Genomic DNA, 12,648 nt, shown 5'->3' on the forward strand with positions numbered 1-12,648 from the left:
CAAAAAAATTGAGTAAAAATTTGTAGGAAAAATTTTTTCTCTTGAAATGTTCTGAAAGAAACAATTTCTTTTGGAATAATCAAAGGGAACATTTTTCTTACGGACTAATCTAAAAGAACTTCTCTCAAAATTAGTGGAGAGAAGTATTTTTTTAGAAATTTTTGTGAGAACTTTCTCTCATAACATTTTTAACAGATATTTTTTTACGGAATATATCAAAAAAATTTTATGAGAAATTTATTGAATAAATATTAAATTTCATTGTGTCCAATCCCCTTTCATGTGTGAGCTACATCGTGCATGTTTTTCACCATATGAGTCTCCACATCATATCACATCACTTACCATACGTGTGCTACGTCATGGTTGTAGTAAATTTGATTTATCTTGGAGAAAAACTCATGACCTTAGGTTCACCTTTAGAGCCTACCATATTGCTGATTAAGCTGCAATAAATTTGATGTCTTAAATATAAAAAATTAAATATATACTACCAAACTATAGGAGTACATTTATATAAAGTTTATGTTATTTTATTTAAAAAATTAATATATAATATAGCATTTTTTGAATGATTTTAATTTATTTGAATTTAAAAAATAATTCCGAAATTTTTTATAACTTAATCGATAAATTTATAATATTATTTAATTTAGCATGATTCAAAATTAAATTATATCAATTTTTAAATATTTTAATTTATATACTTTATTTTTAATTTTATATTTTTAAATTTTAATTTGTTTAATATTTTAAAAATATTTTTATAAAATTATTTAATATAATTTCTAATTATGATTAAATTTTATGTTTTAAGAAAAACACTTTTAATAGTAACAATTAATTATCACAAAAGGGATAACAATAATTTTTTTACTCAATAAGTGGCCAAAACATTTTCCACAGAAAAAAGAAAAAAAATTATCTAGCAAGCCAATAAAAATGTGAACAAAGCAATATACTTGCACACTATTCTTGAAGTCAACAAGATTATAACTTAATTTTGTTTTTAGAGTCATTTAATTTTATATATTTTAAAACTAAATAAGTTATATTATACATATTTGTGAATATTGTATTTTGTCTAGGTATTTTTTAATCAAAATAATAATAAAATCAACCGAAAAATGAAATTTTAATAACATAGATAAAATAAAAAAATTTAATTAATAGGTTTAATATTATAATCTGTTGATTAGGATTTTATTTTTTAATTCATTAAAAATAACCAAAAATATAAAAATTAAAAAAATAAAATTTAATCCTTTTTAGGATTATACTTTCAAATAATAATAATAATAATAATAATAAAATAAAGAAGATAAATAAATTTCATCTTTCTTCAGAATCAATTTTGAAGAAAAGAATCTTGCTTAAATCTTAAAAAATCTCTCCCAAACTGTCTCAACAATTCAAATATTAGGAGAATTAATTTTTTTTAGAGTTCATTTTTTTCCTTAAATCTTGTTTTTTTTTTTTCAATAAAAACGGGATATTCTTGCTTAACTTAAAATCAGATTTTTCTCTCTTAATCTGATTTACAAAATTGTGATTAACGTAACATGAAATAAAAAAAAAAAGCATTAAAAAAAAGGCATTAAGAATTTAAAAAAAGCATTAAGCATCTAGCCACATGCATACGAAGAAAGCAAGCAGAGCAAAAATTTCACCCATAGCCTAAAAACATTCAACCAGCAGAGAAAAAGAGAGAAACGTAAAGAGCAACCCTAAAGGGTGTTCCTTCGGTTTAAAGTAGAGCACAGCTGAAAATGTAGAGAGAACAGCAAAATCAAGAAGAGCAGAGGCACACGTGAGTAGAAGAAAGGAGGAGAAGACGTGCACGGCAATCCCTAGCTTTAGTGAAAATGCAGCTCTTCTGGTACTTTGAACAGAGAAGAGTACAAATGAAACATATAAAAACGCAAAAAAAAAAAAGGAAAGAGAGCATAGAGTAAAGGCATGCATAGAAGACTCGACCACACATGCAAAAAAAAAGAGAGCAGAGAGAGCAGACTTGGCCACACACAGCAAACGAAAACACAGAAGAGACCAGATGTAAACGATTGAAAAAAAAGGAGAAGAGAAAAAAGCGAGAAAAATAATGCATAAAGGCAGCACGCACACATGCAGAAAAGAGGAGAGATGCACGTAGAAGAAGGCAGACGTCGATGAAAGTAGAAAAAGAGGTGGGTGTGTGCTAAAGGAAGAAGATTGGATTTGCTTGGAGGAGGAGGAAGAAAAGAAAAGGAGAGAGAGAGCAATGGTAGAGATAGAAGAAGGGCGAACTAGGAGAGAGGACTGGCTGTAGGAGACAGTGAAGTGGGAGAGACGAACGAACGAGAGAGATGAGGCATTAAGAGCATCCCACGACATTGCTTAGAAGGTGAAGCAAAGGAGTCTCAACCCATGAGTCTCCTAACCTCATCGACGATATAGAACTATCGTTTGAGAGAGTTAGTAAAGCAATGACAGTTCTTTCAAGCTCTCACTCTCTACCGCCACATGCTTTTCTCTAATACACTCGAGTTCTTTTGCCAAATGAGGAAGGAGGAGTTGAAGCTTGTAGTAGGTGCGGAGAGTCAGAGAGGGACTGAAAAAAAACAGAAGATGGCTTAGCTCAAGGGACACAGGCGAAACATGCCAAAGAGTGTTGATTCTCAATCTATTCTCTGAAGGTTGTAGTCTAAATTGATGGCTTTGATGATAAGATTTCTCTCTAAGATCTCTTTGCTCACAAAACTTGTTAGTTGTTAATTCATTCCATAAACTCTTAAGCATAGTCTGCTTCAGATATCAGTGATCAATATGTTTAATCTCGGAACTAGGGAAGAATAGAGGACTATGTGCAAGCAAATTTATTACTTTGTTCAGATTCATGCACCGCTTAATATTTGAGATTAAAGCCAATTAACATACAAATAGAACTTTTTTTTATAATCTGGTTTGGGCATTGTACTATCATAATTTTTTGGCTCTAAAAGTGTGAAGAAATTGCTTTGTTTGTTTTTAAAAAAAGGATTTCAAATAAAGATATTTCCTACTATACTAATTTGTTCAAATAAAGTTCAAACTGATTGTTAGCATATTTCTATCTTGTTTTGGTCAAGGACAGTGAAGAAATTGATGTGGTATTTGTTTAAAAAGAGAGACTCACAACAACATTTTATGTTTGTGGTCATAATTTGTTGGAATTGACTTTTAGATATATTCCTGCCACGGTTTAGTCTCAAACAGGGAAGGAAAATTATTGTGACTATTAGGCTAGGTTTTTAAATTAGACTTTAAATATGTTTTTAGCATGAAAAGGCATGCAGATAGATAGTGGCTTGGCTTTGATCCTTATACCAACAGAAGCCCTTTATCTATTTGTAATATTTCAACATGATTCTCTATATTCTTTATTTATTTGCATGCTCATTATGTCAGCATTGGAAAGAAGTTCCATTTTTTTAATGAATTTTGAATTGAAATGAGAGTGTATATTTGTTTTTTCTTATTTCTTGTAATGAGACCCACCTAATTCAATGTGTTTTGATCAAGCATGGAGAGCATGATTAGATGCCATTGCCGCCATGCTTATGTTATCACACCAAGCAACTGAAGGTTATTTCAAATGAAGTTCAATCGCACCTGTAAATGATTGAAGGTCTGTGAGCTCGGCTGTAAGATTAGATAGAGCCATGTATTTAGACTCCATACTCGATTGTGGACAACTCATTTATTTGTTGACACAAATAAATACTAGTGAATCACCCAAGTAAACACAATAACCACTGATTGATCTTCTATTATCAGGGCATATAGCCCAATCAACATTTGAGAAGCCTTACAAAGTGAGATGGTTGCTTGGTTAATTGATGTGCAAAGGCACATTTGAGGTTCCTCTGAGGTAATGAAAAGTTCACGTTAAAGCTTTCTAGTGAACATTAATTAGAGCATTCAATTAGAAATGACTTAATTTAGTTATGGCAAAGGTTATATCTAGTCTAGTTGTAACCAAATATTGAAGGGAACCAATCACTTGTTGGTAATTAAACAGTAGGATTCCTCATGACAATCCTTTTATCCTTTGAGAAATATTTATTCACCACTATATGAGTAGGAAGATCTGAACACTAACTCATACCAAAACATCTCACTAAATTTTTAGTATACCACTCTTGTTTGATAGAGTCTAGTTTGATCTATGTGTGCTTCAATGCTAAAAAAGTAATTGAGCTAGCTGAGATCTTTCATAGCAAATATAGAAATGAGATTCTTTAAAAAAGGCTCTTAGATAGGTTAGGTTTTTCTCTCTAATAGGAATAGTGATCATGAAGTTTTCAACATGGAAGTTAGCTTCCATTAGAAACAACCGCTAATTTATCCCCCAGGGGACATGAATGCTGATGGATTGAAAAATAAGAAGGTAAAAGCTTTAGGATCAAGGTTCTCAGACCCCATGCTCCTTGAGAGTAAGGACTTTATTGCCCAAACCTAAAGTACTTTGAATGAAGAAGTAGAGAAGATCATGAACTTATGTGGTGATCAAGCTACGAAGGATGCGGAGATGAAATTTGCAACAAACCTACTACCATAATCAAAGCCAATGTCATGCATGGCATCTTTGCTAGGTTTAACAGAGTTGCAAATGGTGACATGGTTATGGAAATAGATGATCTTCTGCAAGAATGTGATAAGATCCTGTGGAAGTTTCCTAAGCCATCAAATGAAATTAAGGAACTGATGAAGATTTACCTTGTGGTCCCAGTTACTGAGGAGGAATTCCAAGATTGGAGTAGACTGTGCAATCAAGTACTTGTTATCATAGTATTGGGTAAACATCCTAGATTCAGTGATTTTTTAAAAAAGGCTAAGTAGAATTTAAGGAATTCCTAAGTTTGAATTGATTAACTTATGTAACAATTACTATATGGTTAGATTCATAGATTTGAGCTTAGCAAAAGCACAATATCGACATGTTCTCTTTATTGGCCTATGGGTAGTCATGCAACATTGTGTTTTGGTTCAGAGATGGTCTCCTTATTTCGATCCATTCAAAACTCCATTGGGGCGAATTGTAGTATGGGTCCGTATACCTAACATACCAATGTATTGTTATAACAAGTGCTTCATTTGGAGATTGGGAGAGAGGATTAGGAAACCAATAAAGATTGATATGTGCACCCTTGCAGATACATCTAAGAAGACATCCTCTATTGAAAGGGGGAGATAATTTGTGTGGAACTAGATTTACAAAAAAAGCTTATGCCTTGTGTCATCACAGCTTGCTTAGTTTTTAACATAGAATATGAAGGACTTAAGGTCATTTGTTTTTGTTGTGGTTGTTTTGGCCATTGGCAAGAGAATTGCCTATAGGAAAATGAGGAAGACCATTCACACCAAACCATACCAGCAACTGAAATGCAAGCACATTCGAACTACCAAAATATAGGAAAATAGAGATCCACTAACTAAGGTGGCAAATGAGACATGTAACCAGTCACTCAAAAAATATAAAGGCTCAAAACAGGAGCTAGAGAATGGGCTTCAAATAACTAATGGGACTAAACAACATTCACACATAGTGGTACAAGTGAACTTAAGCATAACAATGGGCAACCTTGGAATGCAATGCGTTCAAAGTGCTGAGTCAAATAAAAACACATCACTTGCCATTGTGCCACTAGTAGATAGCCTCTCACTTGATTCTCCTAATCTTGACCCAATATGGTAGAGCCCCCCAAATGTGAAAGCAATGAAAGAAGCTAAGGAAAGTGCATTAATCGCTTGGAAGGAGTCTATCTTAGGATTGCCACAAGACAACATGTCTTGATTTGGGTATGTCATTTCCCAATCCTATTTATATACCATTGTTTTTATGATTGTGGCAGGCTAGAATTGTAGAGGAGTAGGCACACAAACTATTCCTAAACTAGTTAAATAAATATTTTAGAAGTATAGAATAGACATCCTTTGTCTTCTTGAGCCCCACATTAGTGGGATGAAAGTTGATTTTGTGTATAGGAAATTGGGTTTTATGAATTAGATTAGGGTAGAGGCATCAAGTTTTATTAGTGTCATTTAGGTACTATGGAATGTGTATGTGTCTAAGGTTGAGTACATCTCTTCATCTACCTAGATATTACACTGAAGATTAACTAATTTGTTCTTGGCTGCAAGGTTCTTAGCTTCCTTTGATTGTGGAGAACCTTCAATTGTAGGTCAACAGTCACTGTAGGACATTATCAGATCACTCTTTATTTCCATATTAGAGCCTTGGCTTTTGTTAGGAGATTTCAATTCCTATTTAAGTTTGGAGGATAAGAATGGGGGAGCAGCTCTAAATTTTGCTTCCATATGGGAATTTCAGGATTGTATTATTGATTCTCGACTACAAGAACTTGTTGTGGTCAGAGATAGATACACTTGGGAAAGACAACATGTGAAGGAGCACCTAGATTGGGCATTTTGTAATTATAGTGAGAAGAGATGTTTGACCAATAAAATTTTTTTTATCTTTGTTTTAAATCTGATCATAAGGTTATCATTATGACCAAGGGTGCTATCAACTTGAATAATACTCGTGGATGAAGGCCTTTAAAGTACCAAGCACCGTGGCTTTTAGAACATGAATTCCAAAATTTGGTAGATCAAGCCTGGAAGAACTCTTCTTGGACAGATAGGGTTCAAAACTTCACAAGCTTAAATGCAAGTCACAGTATCCCTTTTGAAAAAAAGAAGATTCTAAATAGACTTGAAGGGATTGATAGATCTCATAGTCATAATGATTGGAATAGACTTCAAAGAATAAAAAAAGGACTCTGGAATGAGTACTTTCATCTTGCTAGCCAAGGGGAGCTTATATGGTTCTGAAAATCTAGGTGCAGATGGTTATAGGGAGGAGATCAAAATACACGTTTCTTCCACGCCTCCATAAAGGTTAGGTGGAGAAAAATACCATTGAGTAACTTTATCAAACCAAAATTCACCTTTAAAGAGCTTGGCATAAAGTTGTTGCTCTCTTAACGTTTGTAAAACAAGCCGAAAGTGATGTTCATGCTCTGCTGGGTTCTTTGGATATATCAAAATATCATCCATGAAAATGATCATGAAATTATGAAGGAATGGTCTAAACACTCAATTCATCAAATCCATGAATGCTGCTAGTGCATTAGTTAACTCAAATGACATTACAAAAAATTCACAGTGATCATATCAGGTTCTAAATGTAGTCTTAATTATATCCTCCTTGATTTTTAACAGGTGATAACCCAAATGCAAATCTATTTTAGAAAAACATTGAGCTCCTTGCAACTAATCAAAAAGATCATCGATTCAAGGTAGTGGGTATTTATTTTTCATTGTCGCCTTTTTAAGTTGCTAATAATTGATGAAAAGTCTTAATGACCCATCCTTTTCTTCACAAAGAGCATTAGTGCTCCCTAGGGAGATGTGCTAAGTCAGATAAACCCCTTATCTAATAATTCTTGAAATTGAGTTTTCAGTTCTCTCAGTTCAAAAGGTGCTATTTTGTAAGGCATAATAGAAATTGGTTGAGTATTCGAAACTAAGTCAATAGCAAATTCAATTTCCCAATCAGGTGGCAGTCTACGTAATTCTTTTGAAAAAATATCAAGAAATTCTCAAACGACTAGAATTTGATCCAAACTAATGGTAGACTTCTCAATGTTCCATACCATAGCTAAGAACCCTTAACAACCTTTCACTAGTAATCGTTAGGCTTTCAAAGCTAAAATAAAATTTGTAGGTCTTTCTATAAAACTCCCTTGCAATACATAGGGAGTTTCACCTGAAATATCAAATTTCACCACTTTCAAGTAGCAATCCATGGTAGCATAATGAGAAGCTAACCAATCCATGCCCAAAATTACATCAAAATCAATTATATCAAGCATCATTAAATCAATAAGAGTTTCTCTACCCTCAAGAGACACTTCACAAGACTTATATACATAAGAACCAATCAAAGATTCCCCTATTGGAGTACCAACTACAAATGAATTATCAAGTTTGGTAAGTTCTTTACCCAATCTCTTAGCAAAATAAACACACATATGAATGAGTTAATGCAAGATCAAATAATGCATAAGCATGATTAGAACACTTAGTTATAATACCTGTAACAACAGCATTTGAAGTTTTAGCATGTTGCCTCGTCATAACATAAACTCTCACTTATTGTTGCCCTAAAGAAGACTGTCCTCACTTTCCTTTCCTCTTTCGAACCCACCTCTATTGACTAAAGTAGAAGCGACCCTTGTAGATGGGACTGAAGATGAAATAGGATGAGAAGGAGGTTGAACTAATCCATGGCTTGACATAGACTGGAGATATGGACAATTCCTTTTCAAATGGCCTATTTTCCCACACTCAAAGCATGCGCTAGACACTCTATGGTACGATCCCGAATGGTACTTCCCACAACTAGCACAAGAAACTCTAATGTAACTGATTGATTTGAAATTGACTAGGCTCGAGGTCTAACATTACTAGAATTAGATCTCACAATAGGAGTACTCATTGATGGTGAACCATATGACCTAGGTCCAGATTGCTTGGCACGAAAGTGAGATTGAGTTTAAAATTGATGACTCTTGGGGGAAGAATCGGGAAATTTCTCATTGTTCTCTCCCTTACATTTCTTGGAAATTGCTTCCTTTATCTTATGTCAATTTTTGATTCTTAATATGCTATCAACAATCTCGGCATAGGTAACGTCACAATCCAACATAGGTGCTATATTATCATGTATGTCTACTGGCAATCTATACACAAACTTGCTAATCCATTCCCTTTCAGTTAGTATAATGTGAGAGGAAAAAGAAGATAATTCTATAAACCTCTTATCATATTCTACTATTGACATTCCCTTACTTCACTTTAGAGTCAAAAACTCTTCAATTTTGAGTCACTAGTACTTTAAGGCATATCTCAATTTAAAAATGTAGTTTTAAACTCTTCCCAAGTCAAAGAAGGTACCCTAGTTGCATGTAGACCTAGGACTATCTTTTTGCCCAAGTACTTGCTACTCCTTGAAGTTGGAACACTGCAAATTCAACATACTGAGCATCAGGGCATCTCAAGGCCCTACATCTCTTCTCAAGCCCTTCAAGAGATTCAATTGGGTCCTCTCATGTATTGGTTCTCGAAAAGGATGGTGGACTTAGTTTCATAAATTTTGACAGCTTAACTACAGGATTTTCCTCTTACATATCATGTTTCGAAGGTGTAGTCTGTTCCTCAGACAAAGAACTTACTCATTCATCCCTAGAAGGAATATCTTGAAGGGGCTTAAGGGTTTGACCACCCTTAGTCCTAATCTTATTCTGATGTCATCCCCTACCTCTCAAGGGCACATCATTTGTTGAAGAAATTCTATTAGAAGCCCTGCTACTAGTAAAACTCCTAATAGATATTCAACATTTAGGTGGCTTATTTCACTATATAAAAAAATAAAAGAAATATTTACTTCAAAATACAATTCTATATTGAAAAAGAAATTAATAACAAGAAACAAATGAAATTTGAAAACTACCTATAGAACTTTCAATGATGCATCAATTATTATTATGCCCGGGTTCATAATGATAATTGAGACCCCAATGAAAAATTCTTGCTCCATATAGCTATATAAAAACCTCGGCTCTAATATCAAAACTGTCACGCCCTAAAAATAGAGGGTGACCGACACGGGTGTGAACTATATCGCACATTCTTGTAAGCTTTAAAATGAAAATTGATTTCATTTTAAAGAAAAAATTGATTAGGTTACATGAAATTTCTAACACTTTTAACACTATTGGCATAGCAAAGCTTTGATGTTTTTGAAGAAATTTTGATAGAACCTTCTCTGTAAATAGAATCTCCTAAAAATTCTACAACACAAAAATTTTCAAAGAATATAGTATCAGTTAGAAGCTTAGCTCCTTCCACCTAGCAAACAATATACAAATCAAAATAAAGTCCAAACAATAATCTATGTGGAGCAATTAATCTTTCTTCTAAATTTAAAATATATGAATTTGAAATATTTACATCAAAAGTAAAAATACCAAGAAAAACTTTCCACCCAGTATAACTGTATTGCCTTTTCAGAGGTCGATAGTAGGATCAACGTCTGTTAATAAATCTTAGACAAAAATAAATTTTTTAATGAATAGCATCCTCAAGATAGAGTTTTAAAAAATTAAAATACTAAATTCAAATAATCATGTAAGATAATTGAAAAGATAATAATTCAACATAATAACTTCATAAATCTGTAAATCATAATCATAACCATAAAATGAGGGTGAAATAGGGAGCACTTTATTCTATCATGCTTCTAGAAAATAAATTACTCATACATAAATCAAAATAATACACTTGTTAATTGAAACCATTAGAATTTGAATGAACAAATTAATCAAGACTTAAAAATTTGAGGATTTAATAGAATAGGTAATAAATGTGGACACACAATCCATGAGAGTAAACAACCAAACGTAGCTTATGCCATGAAAACAAACGTGGACACACAGTCCACGAGGGTAAATAATCAAACGCAACCTGACCTATCAAATAAACGTGGACACATAGTTCATGAGGGTAATGATAACCAAACATGACTCGAAGCCATGAAATCAAACGCAAGTTTTAAACCCATGAATAACAAATGTGAGGACATGACTCACAAGACAAACTAGCTAGTTATTAACTACAGTGCGCTACGGGCTAATGGAATTACTGTTAGTAGCAGTATTCTGTTTAGAATCCCTTCCAAAATTATTTTCAAACATGTGAAAAAATTACCACTATAAAAACATGACTTTCATTCTCAAAATCAAACTCACATGAATAGTTTTAAGTTTCAAAACTTACCAAAATAAAATTTCATAACTAATATATGATCTTGCATTAATTAAATAACCAAGAAGTTCCAAATTTTGATAAACAAGGATGCCTTCATCCATCTTGAAAATATAGTTCTTGAGGGAAAATAAACGCATATCTTATAATTCAATTATCCTTCATCATTGTTCCATAAACTTTAAAACCAAACTAATACAAAAAAAAATGTTCCATTAAAAGACTATTAATGAATAATTAAATGAGATGCTATTCACTAACTCGTCAAAGTTTCAAATTCTCCGAAGATATTCTTCCTTTAATTCTTGTCAGGATCTTCTTCTTCCACACACCCTATAAGGATATAAATAAATCTAATTTTAATAAATTTTAATTTATTACACAATTTCAACCAACCATCATCCTCTAAAATTTAAAAACTAAATTTATGCTTTAAAAATGGTTCTAGTATTATCATTTATATCATTAGTTTTCTCCAATATGCTTCTGTCAAAACAATCCACTTACTTGAGGCAAATTTTTTTCCTAAGCTTTACACCAAACACCTTAGGTGCCTTAATTTCAATCATTCAATTAAAATATCCAAAAAAATCCACCAATCACCATACAAGTTTCAAGTATTTAGATAGCTACATACAAGCTCATTCTCAAATTACTTTGCAAATTTACAAGTTAATTCCTAAAACAATCACTTCTATACCAACACATTTCTCACAAGAACCAATAAAATTTTAAAGTTAAGTTCAAAGTTCAAAAAACTCATAGATACCAATATTTAAGTTATATCTAAGTTATTCTCTTCCAATTTCATTCTAACAATTGCATCAACGTCAACCGTCCCAAGCAAATTAATTTAAATCCAGAATTATGACACGCACGCACGCACGCACGCAAATTTCAAGCTCAAATTTGAATCTTCTCCTGCCTATAACAATATGGGCAGCAGCAGAAACACTCACAAAATTTTCGTAATTTCAGTCATCAATTCACACACTCTCTCTCGCACAGGTTCACCTAGGAAGAATGATGAAGAGTTCTCACCTCAATCACCAATAACAGCAAAGGAGGGAGAGATCAAGAAGCTGCCGATAGAATAAGGAGAGAAGACAGGATTTTCGTCTGAACAAGGAAGAGGAAGACAGAGCAACACTCGAAAGAGAGAAAAAGAACAGACTCAGCATTAGATCAAGCTCGTGATCAGTACCCAGCTTCGGCGACCTGATTTCTTCCATCGATCAATGACTCAAATATGAACAAGGTAGAACAGCAACCAAGGAAAACAAACAGAGATGGAAAGCACAAAGAAGAACCTGAACGTGTAAGAGCAGCGACGATCCTTCAGTTTCACCAATGATGAGAATAGAACGAAGGAGAGGAAGACGATGGACAGAGATTTTTGGGTCTGAACTTCGAAGCTACAGAGACGAATTTTCTAGCCCTCACTTCAGCTCTGCACTCATGTATTAGAACGAGAAGAGAAATAATAATTAAATTGAAGGGAGGGCAAATTGGTAATTTGGGACAACTTGGAACAAAAATAAATCCCATTTTACATACCTGGAACTTTAATAATAAATGAGTAATCACTTTACCAACACTTCATATTGTTATAATTATTTTAAGAATTAATATAATTATTATTAAAATACAATCTTATATATTTAATTATTATTTTTTTTTCTGAATTATTACGGTAAAATACCCTAAAATCATACAAAAGTGTGCTGTTTTGTCGTTATAAAATATATCATTTGATGCAGAATCTACTAATCAAAAGAACCAAGAAAAAACAATTGG

The 12,648-nt window shown here is 32.8% G+C and overlaps 1 long non-coding RNA gene across 2 annotated transcripts; it reads right to left on the bottom strand.

Moving 5' to 3' along the window:
- Positions 1 to 3,346: 3,346 nt before the first annotated feature.
- On the bottom strand, positions 3,347 to 12,299 carry LOC129314921 (uncharacterized). Of its 2 annotated transcripts, none has more exons than XR_008594324.1 (3): positions 12,162 to 12,299; positions 11,893 to 12,069; positions 3,347 to 3,630 (listed from the first exon to the last, which is right to left on the bottom strand). It is a non-coding gene; the product is annotated as an uncharacterized LOC129314921 (long non-coding RNA). The 2 variants fall into 2 exon arrangements; XR_008594323.1 differs by lacking the exon at positions 3,347 to 3,630 and adding an exon at positions 11,017 to 11,184.
- Positions 12,300 to 12,648: the final 349 nt, after the last annotated feature.

This window comes from Prosopis cineraria, unplaced genomic scaffold, assembly GCF_029017545.1.
Source record: "Prosopis cineraria cultivar Desert tree isolate PC_DT_omini unplaced genomic scaffold, ASM2901754v1 PC7, whole genome shotgun sequence".
NCBI lineage: Eukaryota > Viridiplantae > Streptophyta > Magnoliopsida > Fabales > Fabaceae > Prosopis > Prosopis cineraria.